A 27,500-nucleotide genomic window follows, 5' to 3' on the forward strand; every position below is an offset into this window, starting at 1 on the left:
GTTATAGCTGAAAAATGTATGGAAACTTGAAATTGTCGTATGCAAATGGACACTTGAGAGAGAGAGAGAGAGAGAGAGAGAGAGAGAGAGAGAGAGAGACTACATCGAACAATGCCATGACTGGGTGTGGAGGACTTTCTGCGGAGTGTGTGAAGCCTAGGCAATTGTATTCGCTCGAGTTCATGTGCCGTTTATAGCTGTTCAACAGCTCTGTTGCCATGTAACTTTGGGATTAAAAACCTAGGTTTTAGTTTTCTCCTAAATGCAAAATTACAATAACAGAAAATACAAAATTAATCATCAATCTACTCGAGGACTCGTCTCAAAAACAAATATCTCAGAAGTAATAAATACTTTGTAAGCAAGACGAAAAATTTCGTGTTGCTCTCTCTCTCTCTCTCTCTCTCTCTCTCTCTCTCTCTCTCTCTAGGTACTCCTTTCTCGGTAAGAGGATTAGACAGAAAACAAATATATGCAACTTCAAGTATACAAATGAGAGACGCCCGAATGTAATCTCCCATCATATTGTCTTCGCGACTCACGAGTAATTGGACATGGATAAGCTGGATCTTTTAACATTTCTTGTCTCTTTTACTAATTACTAATTACACCGTGAAAGAGAGAGAGAGAGAGAGAGAGAGAGAGAGAGAGAGAGAGAGAGAATTACAAATGTAGCAAAAAAATTTGCCATCTATTTAAAAGCGGAGCAACCCCCAAATTAGTAGATCAAGGAATTAAACCCAGTCCAACATCTACATAATACAAACTCTGACTTCTCTACTGCAGTAAACTAACTCCCCCAAAACTGGCTTTCTTGCATCATCCTGCATCGTTTAACACCCCTTAAATAATACTACTAAAATATATGCATCTCTCTCTCTCTCTCTCTCTCTCTCTCTCTCTCTCTCTCAGTGCAACAACAGTGCAGATCCTTTGAGTCACTTTACTGGGTCTTTAACTTTTATCAAAGATTCTTGAGGGCGCCGAGATTGCTAAGCATACTGTCATTCCACAGTGGACCTGACGGATGAACTTCCATTGTACTTTCAACCTTCAGACTCGCTTTATATAAGACTGGACAATCAATGGTGGACAAGAAGCGACCTGACCTTTCCAACGCTCACCCTGACTTCCAACCTTTGTAACTTCGCTACTATCAGCAGATGGTAAATACGCTTTAAGCTTCTTAATTTTTTTTTTTTTTTATTGAAATTTACTTATTCTGGAGACATGTCCGTCTTATCGTTTTATGCTGGACACAAAGTTCCATGGTTTATTTTCTAAAAATTATTCCGAATTTAATTCTACTAAGCATCAACATTCTTGGTTAACTGAGCTTAATTAACCTAAAAACAGAGTGTAAAAAATACACTTCTAATACTGGCGGTACTCAAAGTAGCGTTATCTAAAAATGGGAGCGAATAAAGACATTAATCCGGCCTTTTTTTTTAATACTTTTACTTTCTTTTCGCTGTCTGAGGATTACCTGAGGAACCAGTTAGTGAGAGATTGGTTATAAAAAAAACAAACAAACAAACCTGTGACACTAAGTTTCTCACTATAAACATAACTTGATGTAAGCAAAGTAACTACTCACATTATTACATATAATAATGTTAAGGTAAATGAACGCATAGAATAAGGTGCAGGTCTACTTTGAGTATTATAAAAAAAAAAAAAAAAAAAAAAAAAGAGAGAGAGAGAGAGAGAGAGAGAGAGAGAGAGAGAGAGAGAAGAAGAAGAAGAAGAAGAAGAAGAAGAAGAAGAAGAAGAAGAAGAAGAAGAGTATTAACGAAATAGCGAAAGTTTACATATTCTAGTTCTGCTCTGAATTTCTTAGCGCACCTCATTAGCACAAACCATAAGATACTATTACTACATATTCCTGGTGTTCATTGCAGTGGGTCATATATCAAGTATTTATGTACTTTTGTCAAATCTAAGGAAATTTCCTGTTAGGCAAAAGGGATGCTATCAAAACTGGTCAACAACACAACTGAAAAAAAACACACAGAAAACTCTGAAAGTATTTCAAAATGCTTACAAAGGCAATACGAATAATGCTAAATTTCACGATCAACAGAGACAAACATCATTATTTTCACGCTAGATATAACATTCGCTTGTATTGCAAGTTCAGTTGCAATGGCGCATATATATATATATATATATATGTGTGTGTGTGTGTGTGTGTGTGTGAGTGTGTGTGTGTGTACATAAGCGGATATCTACTGTATAAATACAAAAATATGTATGTATATATACGTACAGTATATATATATCTATCAATATGCATATATGTATGTTTATTCATATATATACACACTATATTCACATATTTATATATATGTATTGTCTATACTGTATACTGTATATACTCGTACACAGACACAAACACATACACACACATACACATATTATATATATATATATATATATACAGTATATATATATATATATATATACACACATATATATATATATATATATACACAAGCAGGACAAATATTAAAATTTATGGTTTTTTTCTAATCATACATGATAACACATCTGTTTTCTTGTGTTTGTGGCCTTGTTCTCAGCAAAAAATCAACCATTCAGAATACTTTCAAATACTAACACTATAGCGCAGTTCTGGGTTAGTTGAAAGAACGCACTGCAATAAACATTGATGTTAGGAAAACACACCTTAATAGGACTGCAACCAAACAAATTGTTCAAGTTTTATGTGAAGTGAGTGCATGTGTAAGAACATACATTAGTGAATAAGATATTTAAAAGAATGAGCATTATATGTTTGGTATTTTATATAAAGAAAATAGAAATACTTGATACTCTATTCGGGAAGATACCATGGTGGTCTGGTTTGTCATCGACATAAACCCAGTAATATTTGATCCAACAAGTCTAAAAAGAGAGATTTTTACGGCCGTTATCTATTTAAAAGGTTTATACTGAGCAGATGAAAAACCAAAGTTTTTAACAAAGTTCAATTGAAATTGGAGAGGTTTAGAATCCGCACTTCCTTCCTTGCCCACTAGAAATTGAACTCTTAGCGAACTATAAAATTATTCAGACAAAAACAGATTTGATTGAATCAGGAACATTATAACCCCCAAGTAGTTTTCCTTGTGGTATGCTTAATAAGGAAAAGCAAAGTCATAAGAACTAGTTTTTGTTCCTCTGAATAGGCTCTTCAAACCAGTGAATCCCAGATGACAGTTTTTATACCCAGACATCCAACGCAATCGCAAGTGACCTTAAACTACATTTTGCTCATTCCGAAAGAGTCAAGTTACCGAGCGGGTAAAAAAATAACCTTAAATGTGTTTAACCGATTAATTTCTTTTGTCACCACACATAATATTAATAAATATTTTGTCTTTCCCCCTAAAAAACTCAAATTGCCGAATTTGAAAAATACCTTTGGTGTTGCATTTAAAAGATTTGCTGAACACCATACAATCACCAGTTCCTCTAAACATGAGACAAGTTCCGAACGGTTTAAAGTTGTTGGAGGCAATATACAATGCGTATATTGGCTCCAACAACTTTAAACCTTTCGTAACTTGCCAGTGGGTTCTGGGGCATTCAAACATGTGGCCTCAAGATGTGAGCAACAAGCTCCCACTTGACAATAGGACTGATGACACTAAGTCTTTCAAGGAAATTGAGGACTTTCTCGTTTTCGTGAGTGTTATGGTAATATGGATTTGACAATTAACGCAGACTACGTCGTATAATTCTCCAGATACTTAGTAAAAGAAAGTAATTTGAATAAAATTTATATTACTTTTAGCTTAAATAATATTTTTCCCATAAATATTGAAATAATGCCCCTTCTAAATACTGAATTTTGATATTTTTTATAGATTCGAAAACAACTTGAGTCACTGTCTTTAAAAAATCTTTTAAGATCAAGATACAATACTAGCAATTATGGTAAATAAAAACAGCACAACAACTAGTAAATGACCAGTTGAACTTGTGAGTTATTAATACACTTTTCATAAAGAAAAAAAAAACATAAAATCTTCAACTGTGCAGCGATGAAAAGAACACATAGCTGGGAATGCTATCTCAGTAAAAAAAAAAAAAAAAAACTATTTCAAATTATTTCACATTTATGCTGGAACATTATTGCATCGTCTTAATCACATTCGGTAATTTTTTTCTTTTTAATTTCTATTATCGTCACAACTGTTTATCGATCACTAATACTTTCATCTTCATCACTATCATTGTTACCATGTATATCAAGAGGTTATTCTGCATTATTGTGAACGTGTATTCGTGTCCACAAGACTCTTAATATTATCAATTCAATTGCCAACTCCCCTTAAACGATAGCAATAGCCAGGTATTTACACTTGTACAAAAGTTTATTTTAAAAAGGGAAATTTTATGAATTTTAATGAATCACCAAAATGAAAACTATGAGTATTAAATATCATGAAATTTACCAATGAATCACTGAATAGATCTAGAGTAAAATGTAAATTCCAAAGGGCCTCGGTTAGATTTCGCAAGTCGTCGGGCCGAAGGTCAGAAAAATTCCAGTATATAAGACTGAAACACACCAAAGATAAAAATGCACTGGAATCAACCAGATTACAAATGACCTGTTTGGCACACGACCTAATTGCACCCAATGTTGGCAGGTTGGCAACACTCGCATCAGGGTACACACGTACTTGAGCGAAAAAAAAAAAAAAAAAAGATTTGTTGATCCAGCCATGATGACGAAATTATGTAAATTCAGATAAAAGAAATTATGGACTAGTTGGTGCATCATGAGTCACATCCTTGATGTTATATCTGAATTAATACCAGTGACAATGGTTTTATCACAGTTGCTAAAAAATAAAGCAGACATTTAAATTTGTAGAAAATCATCTTAATATTATTAATAAAGTCCTTATATTATGAAAATAGTCTAAATAAATGAACTACTTCCAAAGGTGGAGCGAAAAAATGTAATTCTAGGCTACTCTGAACGAACTGGCCGAAAGTAATAGGGATCAAAATTTGTTTACTGGTAAATTTTCTAGATGTTACATTAAAACACAACAGAAAATTATTGTTAAAATAGATGGTTGTCTGAAAAGAGAGAGAGAGAGAGAGAGAGAGAGAGAGAGAGAGAGAAATCCGATCAATTTCGTATTGCCGGATGAAAAAGGAAATGAAAAGTGAATCTCAAGAACGTGAACCTGGACAAGTGGATGGAATTAGGCTCCAAGCCTTTAAGGGCAAGCCGGTCATCTCGCCTTTCGACTGGACGAATGTGTTGTCGTCAACACAGATTTCACAATAGTTCAATCAACGCTAAAATGATCTCTGAAAGAATGAGGAATGATTGTCATGGCTATAGCTAGCTACTATAAACAACGCTTTTAAAAGGCATAAAATTTATTGCATTTACATGTTTGAACACATTGTTAGAATAAGAATTTTAGATGTATATATGCATATATACGTTGCATACAGTATATGCATACGTGATACATACATACAATATATAAATATAGTATATTTCCCTTATACAATAAAGAGCAATTGTCTGGCTATATATATATATATATATATATATTATCTTTTCGGTCACGCTGGTACCCCAATAGGAAAGGAGAAGGGAGTGGGGAGGGTTTGCGTGTGAGTGCATATTTATCTAGATATTTAGCCATCATATTGGCTAGTCGCGAAAACTAGTATATTTATATATATATATGTATATGTATATATATATATATATATATATACATATATATATACACATATATATATGTATATATATGTATATATATATATATTTATTTATATATATATTTATATATATATATATATATATATAAAGTATATGCATGCATACATGCAGTATGTGCATACTGTACACACACACACACACACACACATATATATATATACATATATATATATATATATATATAAAGTATATGCATGCATACATGCAGTATGTGCATACTGTACACACACACACACACACACACACATATATATATATATATATATACATATATATATATATATATATATATGCTGGAACTACTTATTTGTATTACTCTACCATGACCCATTTATTAGTTCTAAGTTCACCTCATTGAGGATAATACTGGATTTGATCTCCCGGAGGGAAATGTCCTGGTTCCGTTTACTTTACAATACATTGTTTTTTCATTGAAAGAAAAAAAAGCAAGTTAATTCTTGGATATGTAGTTGTTACTAGATAGTGGTTGGTCGCAGTCGAAGTCGGTGCGGAAGAGAGAGAGAGAGAGAGAGAGAGAGAGAGAGAGAGTCGATTTAAGGAAAAATAACGCTATAGTCATGGCTTTGCAGCGTTCCTTCAACTTCTGGCTACGCTAACTTTAAAACCTTCTACTTTACCTCTGTTCTTACTTTCTTTCCTTTCTTATCTTGCTGTTCAACCTCTTTAACTTTTACCTTAGTGTAACCCTAGGTTTTACCTCAGATGCGCTTGGGCGCTGAATGGCTTCACAGGTCCCAGCGCCATGAAGGATAAACAGCATTTTCTACAAGTAAAGTTGGCTTCATTAATTCCGGAACACTGGTGTCTCCTTATCTTCCCATGAAGTGTACAGGAATTAATGAAGCCAACCTGTACCAGAGAAATGTAAAGAAGAATGTTCATTACTCTCGGCAAGGTTTTTTTTTTTTTTTTTTTGAATAAAAAATTTATAGTTAGCTATTCTATGATCTAAAAAATATTTTTTTTTATGCGATTGTGTATATATAATGATTTTAATTCTATTAAACTTCATGTAAAAGTTTTTGTTATTTTCATATTGAACAATTTATGTTTACTCTCTCCCTTGCTATTCACCGCTTCCCTTTTAAAACACTTTCGTTCTGTGTGTGCCATTTTCCTCCATAGACATATTCAAAGAATATAGACATAATCAAAGAATATAGACATATTCAAAGAATATAGACATATTCAAAGAATATAGACATATTCAAAGAATATACAATTATATGCAATATTGCAAATGGAATTATTGAATCAGCTAGGATATAAATATATAATTTGAAATGTATGTTATAGTTGGCTGTCCTGATAACACGAGTCTAATTAGGGACGGGGGACCTAAAACTAATAACTACGCCCTCCTTTTACCCCATTTACGAGTAATACAAAATCCATCTTACTCTCAAATATTAAGCTATGTGAACTGATCTACCTTTCCACGATTCTATACAACCCCTCGCATCCCCTCGCATTCGTTCTGCCAGAGGGTAAAAATGAAAATATAATAAAATATGGAAGAAAGGGTCTGGAGAACCCTCTCTCTCTCTCTCTCTCTCTCTCTCTCTCTCTCTCTCAAGAAAACAGAGGAATTAAAATGTTTTGAGAATCAGCTATTTACCAATTCGTTTCTCTCTCTCTCTCTCTCTCTCTCTCTCTCTCTTTCAACGAAACAGAGGAATGAAAATGTTTTGAGAATCAGCTATTTACCAATTCGTTTCTCTCTCTCTCTCTCTCTCTCTCTCTCTCTCTCTCTCTCAAGAAAACAGAGGAATGAAAATGTTTTGAGAATCAGCTATTTACCAATTCGTTTCTCTCTCTCTCTCTCTCTCTCTCTCTCTCTCTCTCTCTCTCAAGAAAACAGAGGAATTCAAATGGTTTGAGAATCAGCTATTTACCAATTCGTTTAAAGATTCAACGAATAAGTAACTGATAAACATCGATGGCATTATGATAGTTGCAGCATCGTAAAAGCTATTTTTTTTTCTTCATAATTATTACAAGCTTATCAAAATACAACTGGGGATTGGAAATCAGTGATCAGATCAAGTGGCGAGGAGATGAATGAGAATAGTCCAACGATCGTGTTATACTAATAACAAAGTGTTCCTTGCCTAGCAATCTAACCAGAAAATAAGAGGACATTTTGGAGTTGAATTTTTGGGAGTAAAAAATTTCTGGGTTTGAAGACGAGAACAAGTCTGGTGATTGGTGGTAGGTAACATTGCCTGAGTGCGAGTTTTCTACAAAATAAGTTATAATTGCCATTCATTGCCTGGAGTCTGAAACAAGAAAAGACAAAAACACGTAAAGATGACAAAAACACGTTTTCTTTTATCTTGCAGCGTTTTGAGTTAAAAAACGAGTGTGTAAGGCATAAGATAAAAAACTAATTACACCGTGAGAATGGTCAACCTTGGCCATGAGAGAGAGAGAGAGAGAGAGAGAGAGAGAGAGAGAGAGAGAATATGAAGTCTCCATCAAAGTTCGTTTCATAAGGAGGTAGGCTAATCTGTTAATGCTACTTAAATCCTGCTAATCCCCAAGTCAAAAGTCATTCAGTGAAAAATCTTTAGCAATTCATTATCGTTTAATTTTCCTTCTGAAAGGCGCATTCTGAGAATATGGAAATGACATACGATATGATGAACGAGAATTACATATTCCAAAACTATAAAAAATAACAATTATTGGCAGTGCGAAATTGTCCAGTTGTTCGTTGCTCAACTAAGATAATGTTGAAATCCAGATGAAAATCATGATAATGAAGTAAAATATATTAAAGAAGTATCAAGTGTGATTGCACAAACTAGAAGTATAAATTAAGCTTCAGCCAATCCCTCTACAAACAGCTAATCTACGTCAATATATTAAAAGATTTTCCCCCTTTCTACGCGTTCTAATTCTCTTTTGATGATGTTTGTACTCTTGGCAACTCTCAATGATTTCACTTAAAATTACACTAAAAACTCAATGAATTTTTATCTTCATGGATCATTTTAATTTCTAACTTTTATTTCAGGAAAAAATATTAATGAAATAACTTCCATCATTTTATTTTTAACACTCAGTGAAACTCACTATTACTCAGTTCTTCAATAATTTACCACATCCCAATGTCCCAAATTTAATCTCACTCCGGCCAATTAAAATACTGAAAACTAACGACAATACATCATAACGTGAGACAAAATTACGGATTACACGCAAAGTAATTAAAAAGTTAAATATTTTTAACGAACGACTGAGAAATTCAGCTAAAGGGAAACCAATGAATTCAAAACACATGAAGTTAACTTCATGTAGGTATGGTTGGAAACAGAGAAATTCTTAAAGAGAATAAATAGATTCATTTATCTTAAGAACATGCAGAGATGGCATGTACACTATGCTTAGCTGGATAATTACTCATTACGATTCGTCAATTCTTAAAATGATAGGCAGTACTATACTGTAACAAGGAACATCAAAAACTGCAGTCAACGAATTTAGTTCTTATAGAATTCGTATATATTTATGTTAACTATGAATTTTTAAACATTGTGAAGAACTTAATGAACAAAACATGATTATAAAATGAAAAGGAAGAATATTAATTTTGAAGGAAAAGAATTTATCCTCGCACAAAACTTTATTAACTACGATAGCAATGTCACGTGAACGAAAATATTTCACATTCGGGTATATCAGATTGTTATTCAAGACATTCTTATAATTTGTAAAAGTAGAGAGATTTAAGGAAAACAAGAACATGAATCCGAAAAAAACATGAAGTAAACCACTGCTAAAGTTCACAGGCAGATCTGCTTTTTCACCTGAATAAACCTTGCTTTTCGGTGAAATTTCCTTTGACCTGACTTTCTGTTCGTTGTCACTGGGAGTCCTTGGGATAACTGGTCTATCATCTGTGAATTCTGTTGCGTGGAGCCGTTTTTCGAAAGCTTAACTAATTTAAAACCCATAAAGACTTGGTAATTTATTTTAATGTTCTACTTCGATAGCTTAACTAATCTAAATCCCAGAAAGATTTGGTAATTTTTTTAATGTTCTACTTCGATAGCTTAACTAATCTAAATCCCAGAAAGATTTGGTAATTTATTTTAATGTTCTACTTCGATAGCTTAACTAATCTAAATCCCAGAAAGATTTGGTAATTTTTTTTAATGTTCTACTTCGATAGCTTAACTAATCTAAATCCCAGAAAGATTTGGTATTTTTTTTTAATGTTCTACTTCGATAGCTTAACTAATCTAAATCCCAGAAAGATTTGGTAATTTTTTTTAATGTTCTACTTCGATAGCTTAACTAATCTAAATCCCAGAAAGTTTTGGTAATTTTTTTTAATGTTCTACTTCGATAGCTTAACTAATCTAAATCCCAGAAAGTTTTGGTAATTTTTTTTAATGTTCTACTTCGATAGCTTAACTAATCTAAATCCCAGAAAGTTTTGGTAATTTTTTTTAATGTTCTACTTCGATAGCTTAACTAATCTAAATCCCAGAAAGATTTGGTAATTTTTTTTAATGTTCTACTTCGATAGCTTAACTAATCTAAATCCCAGAAAGATTTGGTAATTTTTTTTAATGTTCTACTTCGATAGCTTAACTAATCTAAATCCCAGAAAGATTTGGTAATTTTTTTTAATGTTCTACTTCGATAGCTTAACTAATCTAAATCCCAGAAAGATTTGGTAATTTTTTTTAATGTTCTACTTCGATAGCTTAACTAATCTAAATCCCAGAAAGATTTGGTAATTTTTTTTAATGTTCTACTTCGATAGCTTAACTAATCTAAATCCCAGAAAGATTTGGTAATTTTTTTTAATGTTCTACTTCGATAGCTTAACTAATCTAAATCCCAGAAAGATTTGGTAATTTTTTTTAATGTTCTACTTCGATAGCTTAACTAATCTAAATCCCAGAAAGATTTGGTAATTTTTTTTAATGTTCTACTTCGATAGCTTAACTAATCTAAATCCCAGAAAGATTTGGTAATTTATTTTAATGTTCTACTTCGATAGCTTAACTAATCTAAATCCCAGAAAGATTTGGTAATTTATTTTAATGTTCTACTTCGATAGCTTAACTAATCTAAATCCCAGAAAGATTTGGTAATTTATTTTAATGTTCTACTTCGATAGCTTAACTAATCTAAATCCCAGAAAGATTTGGTAATTTATTTTAATGTTCTACTTCGATAGCTTAACTAATCTAAATCCCAGAAAGATTTGGTAATTTATTTTAATGTTCTACTTCGATAGCTTAACTAATCTAAATCCCATAAAGATTTGGTAATTTATTTTAATGTTCTACTTCGATAGCTTAACTAATTTAAAACCCAGAAAGACTTGGTAATTTATTTTAATGTTCTACTTCGATAGCTTAACTAATCTAAATCCCAGAAAGACTTGGTAATTTATTTTAATGTTCTACTTCGATAGCTTAACTAATCTAAATCCCAGAAAGACTTGGTAATTTATTTTAATGTTCTACTTCGATAGCTTAACTAATCTAAATCCCAGAAAGACTTGGTAATTTATTTTAATGTTCTACTTCGATAGCTTAACTAATCTAAATCCCAGAAAGACTTGGTAATTTATTTTAATGTTCTACTTCGATAGCTTAACTAATCTAAATCCCAGAAAGATTTGGTAATTTATTTTAATGTTCTACTTCGATAGCTTAACTAATCTAAATCCCAGAAAGACTTGGTAATTTTTTTTTAATGTTCTACTTCGATAGCTTAACTAATCTAAATCCCAGAAAGATTTGGTAATTTTTTTTTAATGTTCTACTTCGATAGCTTAACTAATCTAAATCCCAGAAAGATTTGGTAATTTTTTTTTAATGTTCTACTTCGATAGCTTAACTAATCTAAATCCCAGAAAGATTTGGTAATTTATTTTAATGTTCTACTTCGATAGCTTAACTAATCTAAATCCCAGAAAGATTTGGTAATTTATTTTAATGTTCTACTTCGATAGCTTAACTAATCTAAATCCCATAAAGACTTGGTAATTTATTTTAATGTTCTACTTCGATAGCTTAACTAATCTAAATCCCAGAAAGATTTGGTAATTTATTTTAATGTTCTACTTCGATAGCTTAACTAATCTAAATCCCAGAAAGATTTGGTAATTTTTTTTTAATGTTCTACTTCGATAGCTTAACTAATCTAAATCCCATAAAGATTTGGTAATTTATTTTAATGTTCTACTTCGATAGCTTAACTAATCTAAATCCCAGAAAGATTTGGTAATTTTTTTTTAATGTTCTACTTCGATAGCTTAACTAATCTAAATCCCATAAAGATTTGGTAATTTTTTTTTAATGTTCTACTTCGATAGCTTAACTAATCTAAATCCCATAAAGACTTGGTAATTTATTTTAATGTTCTACTTCGATAGCTTAACTAATCTAAATCCCAGAAAGATTTGGTAATTTTTTTTTAATGTTCTACTTCGATAGCTTAACTAATCTAAATCCCATAAAGACTTGGTAATTTATTTTAATGTTCTACTTCGATAGCTTAACTAATCTAAATCCCAGAAAGATTTGGTAATTTATTTTAATGTTCTACTTCGATAGCTTAACTAATCTAAATCCCAGAAAGATTTGGTAATTTTTTTTCAATGTTCTACTTCGATAGCTTAACTAATCTAAATCCCATAAAGATTTGGTAATTTATTTTAATGTTCTACTTCGATAGCTTAACTAATCTAAATCCCAGAAAGATTTGGTAATTTTTTTTTAATGTTCTACTTCGATAGCTTAACTAATCTAAATCCCATAAAGATTTGGTAATTTATTTTAATGTTCTACTTCGATAGCTTAACTAATCTAAATCCCAGAAAGATTTGGTAATTTCTTTTTAATGTTCTACTTCGATAGCTTAACTAATCTAAATCCCATAAAGATTTGGTAATTTATTTTAATGTTCTACTTCGATAGCTTAACTAATCTAAATCCCAGAAAGATTTCGTAATTTTTTTTAATGTTCTACTTCGATAGCTTAACTAATCTAAATCCCATAAAGATTTGGTAATTTTTTTTTAATGTTCCACTTCGATAGCTTAACTAATCTAAATCCCATAAAGACTTGGTAATTTATTTTAATGTTCTACTTCGATAGCTTAACTAATCTAAATCCCAGAAAGATTTGGTAATTTATTTTAATGTTCTACTTCGATAGCTTAACTAATCTAAATCCCAGAAAGATTTGGTAATTTTTTTTTAATGTTCTACTTCGATAGCTTAACTAATCTAAATCCCATAAAGACTTGGTAATTTATTTTAATGTTCTACTTCGATAGCTTAACTAATCTAAATCCCAGAAAGATTTGGTAATTTATTTTAATGTTCTACTTCGATAGCTTAACTAATCTAAATCCCAGAAAGATTTGGTAATTTATTTTAATGTTCTACTTCGATAGCTTAACTAATCTAAATCCCAGAAAGATTTGGTAATTTTTTTTTAATGTTCTACTTCGATAGCTTAACTAATCTAAATCCCATAAAGATTTGGTAATTTTTTTTTAATGTTCCACTTCGATAGCTTAACTAATCTAAATCCCAGAAAGATTTGGTAATTTTTTTAATGTTCTACTTCGATAGCTTAACTAATCTAAATCCCAGAAAGATTTGGTAATTTTTTTAATGTTCTACTTCGATAGCTTAACTAATCTAAATCCCAGAAAGATTTGGTAATTTTTTTAATGTTCTACTTCGATAGCTTAACTAATCTAAATCCCAGAAAGATTTGGTAATTTTTTTTAATGTTCTACTTCGATAGCTTAACTAATCTAAATCCCAGAAAGATTTGGTAATTTTTTTAATGTTCTACTTCGATAGCTTAACTAATCTAAATCCCAGAAAGATTTGGTAATTTTTTTTAATGTTCTACTTCGATAGCTTAACTAATCTAAATCCCATAAAGATTTGGTAATTTATTTTAATGTTCTACTTCGATAGCTTAACTAATCTAAATCCCAGAAAGATTTGGTAATTTTTTTAATGTTCTACTTCGATAGCTTAACTAATCTAAATCCCAGAAAGATTTGGTAATTTTTTTAATGTTCTACTTCGATAGCTTAACTAATCTAAATCCCATAAAGATTTGGTAATTTTTTTTTAATGTTCCACTTCGATAGCTTAACTAATCTAAATCCCATAAAGACTTGGTAATTTATTTTAATGTTCTACTTCGATAGCTTAACTAATCTAAATCCCAGAAAGATTTGGTAATTTTTTTAATGTTCTACTTCGATAGCTTAACTAATCTAAATCCCATAAAGATTTGGTAATTTATTTTAATGTTCTACTTCGATAGCTTAACTAATCTAAATCCCATAAAGACTTGGTAATTTATTTTAATGTTCTACTTCGATAGCTTAACTAATCTAAATCCCAGAAAGATTTGGTAATTTTTTTAATGTTCTACTTCGATAGCTTAACTAATCTAAATCCCATAAAGATTTGGTAATTTATTTTAATGTTCTACTTCGATAGCTTAACTAATCTAAATCCCAGAAAGATTTGGTAATTTTTTTAATGTTCTACTTCGATAGCTTAACTATTCTAAATCCCAGAAAGATTTGGTAATTTATTTTAATGTTCTACTTCGATAGCTTAACTAATCTAAATCCCAGAAAGATTTGGTAATTTTTTTAATGTTCTACTTCGATAGCTTAACTAATCTAAATCCCAGAAAGATTTGGTAATTTTTTTAATGTTCTACTTCGATAGCTTAACTAATCTAAATCCCAGAAAGATTTGGTAATTTTTTTAATGTTCTACTTCGATAGCTTAACTAATCTAAATCCCAGAAAGATTTGGTAATTTTTTTAATGTTCTACTTCGATAGCTTAACTAATCTAAATCCCAGAAAGATTTGGTAATTTTTTTTTAATGTTCTACTTCGATAGCTTAACTAATCTAAATCCCATAAAGATTTGGTAATTTTTTTTTAATGTTCCACTTCGATAGCTTAACTAATCTAAATCCCAGAAAGATTTGGTAATTTATTTTAATGTTCTACTTCGATAGCTTAACTAATCTAAATCCCAGAAAGATTTGGTAATTTTTTTTTAATGTTCTACTTCGATAGCTTAACTAATCTAAATCCCATAAAGATTTGGTAATTTTTTTTTAATGTTCCACTTCGATAGCTTAACTAATCTAAATCCCATAAAGATTTGGTAATTTTTTTAATGTTCTACTTCGATAGCTTAACTAATCTAAATCCCATAAAAATTTGGTAATTTTTTTTAATGTTCTACTTCGATAGCTTAACTAATCTAAATCCCATAAAGATTTGGTAATTTTTTTTTAATGTTCCACTTCGATAGCTTAACTAATCTAAATCCCATAAAGATTTGGTAATTTTTTTAATGTTCTACTTCGATAGCTTAACTAATCTAAATCCCATAAAAATTTGGTAATTTTTTTTAATGTTCTACTTCGATAGCTTAACTAATCTAAATCCCATAAAGATTTGGTAATTTTTTCTAATGTTCTACTTCGATAGCTTAACTAATCTAAATCCCATAAAGATTTGGTAATTTTATTTTTAACGTTCTGCTTCGATACCCAGACTGCAAGTTCATAATTAACTTGAAAGGTCAGTTTTATATTCATTTGCTATAATCGAATGATAGCACATAATTCTTCAATAAATTACAGTTGTTTCTGTAGATTTCCAATTTTCAACTTTAAATAGTTATTATTCCACTAGTCTCTCATAAAAAAAAAAAAATTGGCTTTAGTTTAGTTTTCAATTGGACGTTTAGGTTGAAATGGTTCGGACGTTTTCCATAGCGTTTTTACTTATTAATAAACTTAACTTTGATCATCGAGTCTATTACTGTTGTTTAATATACCTTAAATAAATTCATGTTTCATCTATCCAGAGTTCTTTTCTTTGGGTTTTTCTCTTGACTCACTAAAGCAAATTTGGCTCACGGAAAGTATTTGGTTTGATTTTTTTTTTTCAATTGAGCCAATGATTGATGATGCAAAAGGAATTAGGCTCTTTTCAATTTACCACTTGTGTTTCCACTTGTACACTTCCCTCAAGGGTACTTTAAGAAATGGTTCTGACACTGCATAATTTTTCTGCTGCTACGACGTTTCCTTTTGTTGACATCGTTTATCACTTCATGCAACCTTACATGCTCTTAAAAGAGAACAACTCGAAGCAGGGAACCATTAATATATACAGTATATATATACAAACACACACACACACACACACACACACATATATATATATATATATATATATATATATATATATATATATGTGTGTGTGTGTGTGTGTGTGTGTGTGTGTTATCACTAACAATCGTGATTTTACTTTTTTAAATAAGCCACAAATACCCTTCAATGTCGAATTCGCTCTGCCACTGGATTTCAAGACACGTAGTGAAATCCCTTTAACGATTCATATTTATGCCAAGCCAAAACCTATGAGAAAAGATAATCTGCAGAATTGCATTAGTGAGAAGAAATCACAGGAGAGGTAGGCCTCATTGAAGATAAAAATGGAAATATCTATATTGTGGAATAGGAAGTCAACAGAAGATGGAAAGCCTACTTTTCACACCTATTTAGCACAAGGAATGCGTGAGCAAAACACGGAAAATACCCCTTCGTGTAGAAGGACCAATAGCTAACATCAGAATATGTAGTCGAGAATGGTATTGTGCCAACTGTGTGTCACACGATCGTACATGGTTCATTTTGAGCTTGTATCTTCGCTCTCCCCTCGCACTAAAAAGAACCTGAAAAAACATGTCTGTTTTTCTCAATGGTAACGGTGTTGAATTTGAACATGAAATTTCCTGTTGCCTTGAGCTTTTGTATATAAACGAGAGTGTTAGAAAAGTAAATAATTCTGCCTAAAAATATGAATTAACAATAAAAACGATTAAGGTATTGGGAAATCTAGGCGAAGAGTGGGTGCACACGCTATTGGTAAAGATCTGACATGTAGAGGAAATATCAAGAGACTGGGAAGACATTTGGATAATTAAATTGTATAAACAAAAAGGAAAAGTGTTAAACTGTGGAAACCACTGGGGAATAAAGCTTCTGGAGCCTGTATTCAAGATACTAGGAAAGAACAGGAGGAGGGTTGAGAGAGTTGATATATATATATATATATATATATATATATATATATATATATATATATATATATATATACATATATATACATATATATATATGTATATATATATATATATATATATATATATATATATATATATATATATATATATATATATATATATATATATATATATGCGCTGGTAATAGTTTACATAAGGAAAGAATACAGTGGTTTTAGAAGGAAACAAGAAAGTTTACATGTACTTGATGAAAATTAAAAACATGTATAACATGGTACCAAGGAAATTAGTCTACTGGTGTGTGAGAAAGAGAGGAGTGCCAAAGAAGTTGGTAAAGTTAGAGAGATGCTATATAATAGGACAAGAATCACCATACAAATAACATATGGGGAGGCTGGCTTCCAACAGGGATTTGTTCTGATGATTTAGTCATTATAGCCGATACATACGAAGAACTGCAATAATTTTTTTATGTAAACATAGAAAGGAGCCCTAGAAAGGAAAGGATTGCAAGTGAACCTTCAAAAGAGCTAATGATTATTAGTATGGGACATGAAGAAGTAAACATTAGAACAATGAGTTTAACTACTTGGGATCAATGATAACAGAGAAGGAAGGCCCTAAGAAAGGAGTGAGAGTGAGTGAAAGAGGTAAGGTGAAAATGGAAAGAAGTAATTCTCAAAAAGTAAATCTATAAGACAGTTATCAGGCAGATATGGGGCAGAAACTGAGGCACTGATGAGGGACTGTTGGAAAGACCTAAGATAAGGATGGCGAGATGGATTGCTGGAATATCGCTACAGGAAGGGGGGGGGGGGGGGAGATATAAGAAGAAGAAGTGGTATATGGGCTTGTAATAAGGAGGGAGGAGGTGGGACCAATAAAGAGAGCTAAGAATATGGCAGTGATGGGGAGTCCGAGGAATGTGGGGGCGTCAGGGGATCAAATGAATGGATGTAGGGGGTGGGGTGGAGTGGGACTGGTGAAAGATGATGCTATGATAGAAACCGATGAAGAAAGATGACTCGAGCAGCCGACCCATCTATGCAGTGGGGCTAATAAGGACGAAAGAAGAAGAATCAGAACAAAGGAAACGTTGCAAACGTTAAAGAGCACAATAGCTATAAATCGTAGAGGAAGACCTGCCAAGAAAACTATTAACTCCGTGTATTCGGAATGTTCGTGTTTGTAGTACAGTTTACCAACTTTCCTTAGATTGCGAATGCAACAATCGATTAACGAATGCGAAATGTTCCAATGCAACATTTAAATGCTGGATAAAAGATGATCCCACTATAAAATTAAGCTTTCATGACATATGTGAATTCATACACCTAAAGGGAGGGATCCTTCTTTTTCAATTGTCTATTTTACGATATTTGAATATTTCTTTGCATAAAGGTCATATATAGTTTAATAAATTACACATTTATTCATTATTTTATATAATGGGCTCCACAAGGCCCTAGAAGAGTTGGAAGACCAAGGCCTACATGACTGAGGACTATGAAGCGAGAAGTAGATGATGATGAATGGATAAGTATAGAATTAAAAGCTCAAGATAGAGACGACTGGCGAAATCTACCCGAGGCTTTTTGCGTCAATACGCGTTGGATGATGATGATGATGATGATAATGAAAATACTGAGCTGTGTTGCATAGGTCCATCGTTGGGCAATTGTTCTAACCAATAAAAAAATAAACCGAAAATAAACGATCATAAAAGTTGTCTTCAGGCCGATGGGAAATTACGTTGCTGGAGCAGCATTTTTCAATGTCGCTTGCTGTTGGCAATTGTCATTTGCTGACGCTAAACGTCGCTTGCTGATGCTTTTCAGTACGACACAATATTCAACTAAAAACTGTCGCATAGCAGAATGTAAATCTATGTTTCATTTTCAAAGTGTTCTGTATTGACTAACTTCTCGGGGTTTAAAGAAAGGTTTTAACACAAAGAGGAAAATCAAAAGATTGTTATCTAATTGGAAAGTGGGATACCCGTCCGTCCTTTAGTCTGGTCTCCGGATGTGGTTAAAATTGTGTGACACTTTCCTCCCGCCTTCAAAGCGGCCACGGGCTTCATGACAAACATACTCTGGTTTCTCTGTACCAAAGGTTATCGGTCATAAGCAATATTATAAAGGACGTGGGTGTAAAAGAAAAAAAAAAGGGGGGGGGGGAACCTAGGGAGCCAGGAGGTGTGACTTACTGTACACCTACCATGAGATTGTGAGGAAATGGAGGAGAGGAGAAGAGAGGTAGGGGGAAGGAGAGGTGTATGAAGAGGAAAGAGCGAGAAGACGGGGGTTTAGCCAATCAATATCCCCCGACATCTCTTGCATTCACCCTCCCTCCCCCTCAATAGTCTGTCCTTCCTCCTATTCGGAGTACGCCCTTCTTTCCTTCTAAACAGGTCTCTTTAGGTTTCGCATTCTTTTGTTTATTCTGCCTTCATTCTTATCTAGAATCTATTCAGAACGCCGTCGGGGTTGGGAGGGGTATGGTTTCGCCTATCTGGTGGGCATACTGTACAGAGAGAGAGAGAGAGAGAGAGAGAGAGAGAGAGAGAGAGATTCTCTCATTTTAAGTGTTGCTTCTGGGATGTAACTTTAGCCCATACTGTATTTTCCTTAATAAATATCGGGTAACAAACTGGACATGCCATTATTGTTTAAGAATTTCCAGCTTGATAATGAATTTTCCAGCAATGACTATATCGTCCGAATTCCGCTAAAAAAAATATTAGAAGCTTTTCTAGACAAAGAGCTCGTCCTGGCACACCTATAAATCGATTAAGAGAAGCAGCACTCAAGGAATAGGTCATTAAAATGCCGAATATACAACTCCTTTAAAATTTCAGGTGTGATTCTTGATTGTAAATTTCCTTTTGAGAAACATTCCGTCTGCTTCTTCTCCAACTGTACTTAAAAAAAAATGGCTTATTGAGAAAGTCTTCAAATTTTTGGTGACCAATCTTTTCCTGAGGAAATCTATCAGTTCTTCCATTTTAACTTATTTCGAGTATTGGTCTTCAGCTGCTGACTCTCATCTTAATTTATTGTATAGAAAGTTGCGGTCTATCAAATTCCTTATTCCTGACTGGATATTAATCTCTGGCACTGTGGTTCAGCTATTTCTTTATATATGCTGCTCAAGATTTTTCATAATTCTGACAATCCTATGTATTCAGAACTTTCTATATTGTACCACCTTGTACGCAGTTCTTGATACGCAGTTAATTCTAACAGTCATTTATTCTCCATGATGTGGCATAATACTAAAGAGTATTCTATAACTTTTATTCCAATTGTGACCAGATTGTGGAATGATCTTCCTATTCTGGCAGTTGAATCAGAGGAACTTCATTAGTTAAAACTTGCAGGAAAGGCTTTTATGCTGAACAGGTTGACTTATGGAGTCCCGTTTTAAAGTTCGTATATGACAGATCTATTTTAACGTTGTTACTGATCTTAAAACATTTCATAGTTTTTATTCATTACTTATGTATATTTCATTTGCTCTTTTCTTATTTCCTTTCCTCGCGAGTCTACTTTCCTTGTTAGATCCCATGGGATTGTGCTATCCTACTTTTAATAATAATAATAATAATAATAATAATAATAATAATAATAATAATAATAATAACACATTATCCCCCCTCTCCCAAAATAAAAATAAATAAACTGATCAACTAAATTTGGTAAACTTATGCAATAAAACCATTCAACGTCATAAATTAATTTCACAAGGGATGTATTCTTATTTTCATTTTTGATGAATAAAGTATTTTTTACAATCTCATTGGTCGCTGATTGCTATCAGAGGAATGTCTACTTTGATTTATCTTAAAAAGGGTATTTCAGTCCATGGAATCCTACCACTTCCTCCAAAAAGCAACAGTATCTATATCCAGAGACCCAAGGTTTAAACACCGCCAATGAATAAGAGACTAACTTTCTGTGATTGATTATTGTACAACCACGTCAATAATAGGTTTTATGATACACGAAACTCGTAAATTCAGTGTTAGATGCAATATAATTAATTTAATTTCTCTAAAAAAAAATTTCACGCTACCAGAAGCGAGGTTTTGGCAGTGGTTCTACTAAACCTAAATGCTAATGAAAAAGCTTCACTGCACTTAACATACAAAGCCAACAAATTAAATGATGTCATTTGGGTGCAGTACGTGTATTTCTGTGAACAAGTTGACAACTGTATGCCGATTAAGGTTATTCGTAAAATCACCCTGTTTAACTGTTTTGTAGACATAAAAGCAAGGGAATGTAGTAGGGATTTGAGAAAAAAAAAAAAAAACTCCAGGGGGAATGAATAAAAATAGCACTGAAAACTGCGTACTGAGAATACCAATGTAAACAAACAAGAGAAATAGAGGAAGAAAACGAAAATATTCAGCAAGCAACAATCAAAAGCTTTCAACAACTTGCCAAATACCATTGAGAGACTTTTTGCGATTCGTTCTGCAAAATACACGAAACAACCAACACAACCAACAAAAACAAGAACTACTTTCCATTTCTGTCTGGCACAGTCGACCCTTCACCGGGACCCCTCACTCATCTTATGAGCTAACCCATAGTGACAAAAAATATCAATCATTCATGCATTGCCAACGTTTTTGGTTATTCTAAAGTCTTCGAGATTAAAACTCTACATTTTGGTATTTTGCTCACATAAACAGTAATGGTTGGTTAACACATTCACTATGCTAATTATAAACCCATTCAAGGTTAGACACTTTTGTTTATACTGTAGTTATATTAATGGCACGTCATCTTGACTATAACACTTCCGACAACAAGCAATTTCTTCAACATTGAAGAACTGCCCAAAACCTTTATGTCTGGTCAAATAGTCACAACGACTATGGTACTGAAAATCGCGTAAGCAAATACCATCTATGCTTACATGCATAAGTAGGCTACGGGTTTAATAGGCTACAAACACCATTCATCTTCGTTACACCTACCGAATTCTTAACAAAACCTTGGCACTTCCCCAAAGTTCTTCGTGCGACGTAGTTTGCACTGCAAAAGCCTTTTCTTGATCCGTTAGCAGAGCTCATAAAAATTTACCGCCATAGTGAACGTCATCGCACCTTATTACCACAACAACCCGTCCGAGGTGTAGAGTCAGTAAGCGCATACTGACTAGCACGGTTGTCGACGAGTGAACTACACTAACATAGGCAACGCAACATGCTAAGAACAGAGTTGGTTCATCTGCCCAGTGCCCACATCCAAACATCCTACCCAGGGACCTCTATGAGCGACCCCTCCTCTTGGCACACTCCTCTGTAGCTAGGCATCTAGTGCCTCCTCCCCCCTTACTACCACTGTAATCGACATGTCAGGAAAATTCGCGTTTATTCAATCTTTCAGGATGATACTATTGCGTCAGCTCATTCCCATACTTTTATGCAGACGTTGAGTTCACATTTTTCCTGTTCATTCTTCGCACACAGAATGCAAAGACGCCAAAGACTAAAATAGGAAGTTTGCTTATCAAATGGTGATGCGATTACGCAGCGCGTGATAATGTTTTGTATGCAGATTAACCAACGCAGATATCTTCTCAGTATTCCCACTGACAGCATGACGTAACCACAGGATGTTTCATGTAGCATATACTTCAAATAGTAGTTATTTTCAATATATTCTGCATTACCGGCTATAAATAAAACTAATTGAGAGCCTCAACAGCCAAATTGAAAGTCATGATATTTATTACGTTTATTTTGCAATAAAATGACTTCAGTAGACGTATACAAGTTTGTAATGTTTTGAGTAATAGCTTCGGCGGAAGGTAAAAGAAAGGTTACAATTAATTAGTTATTGTATAAATACGAGAGACCGAAAAGGACTTGAGAAAATCATATCTATAAATCATTCACAGAATTTATTGTAACATCAAACGTAGTAACAACTATGATAGCATCTACTTTCTCATCGCATTACATATCAAAGATATTTTTAGTTTATTGACGCTATAATATTTGTCTACAGTACAGTATTCAATTAAGGCTTCGCTCCAACTTTTGTTGTTGTTGACGGAACTCATTTTATTATGTTTTTTATTTGGGGGGGGGATATAAGAACAATTTTTTTCCCACAAGATCAGTCAGAAACAAACTAAGAGAGAGCAAAAGTTATTAGCTATAAAGAGAGAGAGAGAGAGAAAAAGAGAATAAGACAGGGGTACACCTACTAGCTCACTGTATTTGCAGTTTCAATAATTTCCTTTCATTCCTGCATTGTAATGCAAGCGTTAATTCAGTACAGAGTAAGTGAAGGTTAAAAAAAAATTGAAGGCCGCCAGGTAAAAACGATCTACCCAAGTCTGGATCCAGTGGCCATGACCTAACTGCGGCAATGTTTGGAGCTACGGTAAAAAGTTGCTGGGAATAAACACTGACTGGTTTAAAGAAAAACTTCTGAAGACTTGATTGCCTCAATAATATACAGGTACTGTATAGTCTACCAGCGGTTATCGGAAATCTGGATAAGGAAAGATTTGTTCAGAGGGCAATAACTCCATAAAGGTTTATTCACTCGTGACGGCTAAAAGCCCTGATAAGGAAGGATTGGTTGTAGGGATTTCCGATCTCTTCATATGCATTAGTAGGATCTACAAACCAATCGAGAGTGTAAAGGATACAGTCCTTGTCGCCTTTATTTAATTCATCGATGACAATTAATCGACAATTTTCGCGCGTTATATTATTATTACCAAAGCTACAACCTTGGCTGGAAAAGCAGGATGATACAGGCCCAAAGGCTCCACCAGGGAAAGTAGCGCAGTGAGGAAATGAAATAAGGAAATAAATAAACTATATACAAGAAGTAATGAATAAAGACTAATAAAGACTATTAGAGATCAGTTACAAAGTTAAAATAGATCTGTCATCTATAAACTATGAAGAGATACTTATGTCAACATGTTCAACATAAAAATATTGGCAGCAATTTGGATTTTATGAAGTTCTATTGATTAAACAGCGAGATTAGGAAGATCATTCCACAACCTGAGCACAGATGGAATAAAACTTCAAGAACACTGTTTAGTATTGAACCTTTTGATGGAGAAGGTAAGGGTGTTAGCATTAACGGCACACTGAGTATTGTGTACAGGATGGAACTGTCTGGGAAGATCTGAATGCCAAGGATAGTCAGAATTATGAGAAATCTTATGCAACGTGCGTAAAGAACTAATTGAACGACAGTGCCAGAGATTAATAAATTGAACAGACCGTAAGTTTATGTCCAATAAATTAAGATGAGATTCAGTAGCTGAAAAGCAGACATGAGTACAATACTCGAAAAAACGTTGAATGAAATAATAAAAAAATTTCTTCAGGTTAATTGGTCATCGAAAATATTAACTTTCTCAATAAGTCATTTTTTTTTTTTAAATTGAAGAAGAAATGCCGAATGTGTTTCTCAAAAGTAAATTTGCAATCAAGAATCTCACATAGAATTTTAAAGGACTTGTATATAGTTCAAACAAAAAGAAATAAAAGAAAGTTGTAAAATGAAATTTGGCAAGCTATAAATAAAAACAATGTGAAAGAGGAATTAAAGACCTACGGGAAAATGAATTCTCTTGGGCTGTCTTGGTTTTGGTGGTAGGAAGAGACTAACAGGAGAGGAAAATGACAGTAGGTGGGAGGAACCTGTAGGAGCCCATATACATACGTGGGATGTATGACGGTGTAAAGAGAGAGAGAGAGAGAGAGAGAGAGAGAGGAGAGAGAGAGAGAGAGAGAGAGAGAGAGAGAGAGAGAGAGGCTGGCTTTGGATTTCTCTTCCTTATTCCGTTTTTGCAGAATCATGTAATCTCCCATCTTCAAAGAGTCAGCTTCGTCCCTCTATTCAAGTCTAAACATCAAATTCTCCCTTTAATTTCTTCTTTCCGTCGTAGAGGTGAAAAGTTGCCGGACTATCAGCCTTTGCATTACGAAGAATATTTCAAGTTTTTACAGAATACTTTACATATTGTGTGAAGCTTACGTTATATCCATCAGAAATCTGAAGACAAATTCATTGAACTTCCTTATCAAAGAAGAAGAAACATGAGAGAGAGAGAGAGAGAGAGAGAGAGAGAGAGAGAGAGAGAGAGAGAGAGAGAGAGAGAGAGATTCAAATATTATGCTTCTTTAGTACCAGTTGCAAAATACTTGCCATTCATAAAAAAGAAGAAAATGTTGACTTCCATTCAAGGTCATTCTTTTCCGACAGCTGCATTACCACAAGTGAAGAATCGATCGAGTTAAGCTTACAGAATGTTGGCTCGAGTTACATTAATCAACAATCATAGGCAACGGGAGGTCACTAATGAATGAATAGAATAGCGGGTGAGGGAAGGAGGGGTATTTCCCCTTCCCCCCTCCCCCCCCACAACACCGTAATGGGAAAGAACAGGTTTTAGAGTATTGGGATGAGTCCTTGTATGAGAGAAGTAGGAGGAGACCAACCCCTCCCTCATTGGTAACACATCTGTCAAAGAAGAATATCAGGGTTAGAGTAATAACTCCTAACCTTATTAGGTTTACACCTGTGAACTTGCATTCATTTATCGTTGTAGGAATGAAAATGAAACTGTGAATTAAAATGCTACGTTGCAATGCTGACTTTGAGAGAGATGACCAGCGTTCTGAGATTAAAGATGTTATTGCTAAACCAAAGCTCTAGTTACGGTACAACACTCTTGGCAGACAACTATCTCTTGAGTTGCCAAGTCTTCTTTAAGGTTTATCTCGGTGGAAGTGACCTTCAAAATACATATCGGCTAAATGAGATAAAATATCATACGTGTAATTAGCAAACTACATCTCATATGATTGAATATGAAATAAGCATAGTATTTAAAATATATCACAAAAACCGGAATTTTCATTTCACCTATTTCTCTCGATTTCGTTCGCTCGGGCGAAAAGCGATATCCGTTCCTATGAAAAACAATCCATGCATTACGCAACGCCCCCAAAGAATTCGATAAACCGATAATGGGCGCAACGATTCATTTCCAGCTTTGCATTTGATAGCATTATTCCTTTACGGCAGTGTTTCCCAACCCTGGGGAAAATTACTCCAGTGGGGTAATGTACCCGTATTTTTGGGGTAATCAAGATGTTCTGAAATGGAGTTATTCACTGATGATGGTTCATCTTGATATCCATTAAAATGGAAAAGTTTGCATTTGTTTTAGATCCTTAACTATAAGCAGCCAATAGCGGGCTACATGATCCATACAGTTCATCAGGTGGCTGCAAAAAAACATCTGATGTTACTGGGTATATGTTCTATGGGGTAATTGATTAGTTGGAAATAAAATTTTGGGGTAATCATTTAAAAAAGGTTGGGAAACACTGCTTTACGGTGTTCACTCGTTAGCATGTTTGAGAAACCTTACAGTGTATGAGTGATTCATTAACAAAACGTAGCAGAAGCAACAGCAGCAGTAAGGCCTGGGCTATTTTTAACCCTTTGCAGGATGCCGGAAAAAAAAAAGGTCGGTACACCCAACCTGCCTGGTTGTCCACTCAAATGAAAAGTAAACATTGAATGAATGCGTGAAAGAGATCCAGGATAAAGGAACAAGAGAGAGAGAGAGAGAGAGAGAGAGAGAGAGAGAGAGAGAGAGAGAGAGAGAGAGATGTCAGGAAAGCTATAAGTGTAGTAAAAAAATTAAACAAATGAAATTTATAAATACGTTGGGGCACTGCATATATTTAAAGAAGTTGTCTTAAGCCAAAAGAAAAGAAAATTAAAAAGTATAAGTTAACTAGTTACCGCAATTATATTTTGAAATATGGAACCAGAACGAATAAAAGCATCGTTGTTATTATAACAAATGCTTAAAGAAAGAATAATTGGTCCAGATTTACATAACGTTATATGGAAGACGTAATGCATCATTCCTTGACTTGCTCCTGAGGAAAAGGGCATAAAATCTGTTGATAAATTTTCAGAGAAAAATTAATGCAGATGCAAAACTATATTAACGAGCTCCCAATTACATTATCCGCAAAATCAAAAGAATTTGGTATGTGACAAATAATGAACTGACGTATTATTCAAGTTATTAAAAGTCTTGCATATTGCTTATTCTTAAAATGTTTACTTCATGCACACTTTACACTATTTAAGAACATTTCTGACAGGAAAGTGATCTATACGCCGAGTATATCAAACCAGACTAATTATTTATATAAATTTAATAATCTCACATGAAAAATAAATGGTAAAATAATATAAAAGAACGTATCCGGTGTATACGTTACATATTTCAACAAAAGCAATTCCGCTTATTTTTATTCTTTTTGGAGGGGAGGAGTATATAAAAAAAAGTACCAGGGGCAGAACAGTTCTTCTATGTAAACGAAAGACATAATGCTATAATAACATTACTATTATGCAATGTAAATTGGTACGCAGAAATAATGTTAATTGATCATAGATAACACCGATATTTGGAACTAAGTCCTTTGATGCTTTAAGGTAACACAATGCTTACAATTTCCTCTGGAAAAAAAATATGCACTCCAAATTCGTCAAAGACGCAGAA

General features: G+C 33.2%; 1 protein-coding gene across 7 annotated transcripts in view; it reads right to left on the bottom strand.

Annotated features, from left to right (window-relative positions):
• The window catches only part of LOC137634743 (ATP-binding cassette sub-family G member 1-like), a 397,250-nt gene that overhangs the window by 32,264 nt on the left and 337,486 nt on the right, over window positions 1-27,500 (bottom strand). The window contains exon 1 of one of the 7 annotated variants that reach the window (XM_068367242.1): window positions 21,904-22,119. The exons of the other annotated variants lie outside the window; for them this stretch is intronic. The gene's annotated coding sequence lies outside the window, so the exon portion shown is untranslated. Of the gene's footprint in view, window positions 1-21,903; window positions 22,120-27,500 lie in introns of those variants that run through there. 7 annotated transcript variants of the gene reach the window in all.

Source organism: Palaemon carinicauda, chromosome 45, assembly GCF_036898095.1.
Source record: "Palaemon carinicauda isolate YSFRI2023 chromosome 45, ASM3689809v2, whole genome shotgun sequence".
Classification (NCBI taxonomy): domain Eukaryota; kingdom Metazoa; phylum Arthropoda; class Malacostraca; order Decapoda; family Palaemonidae; genus Palaemon; species Palaemon carinicauda.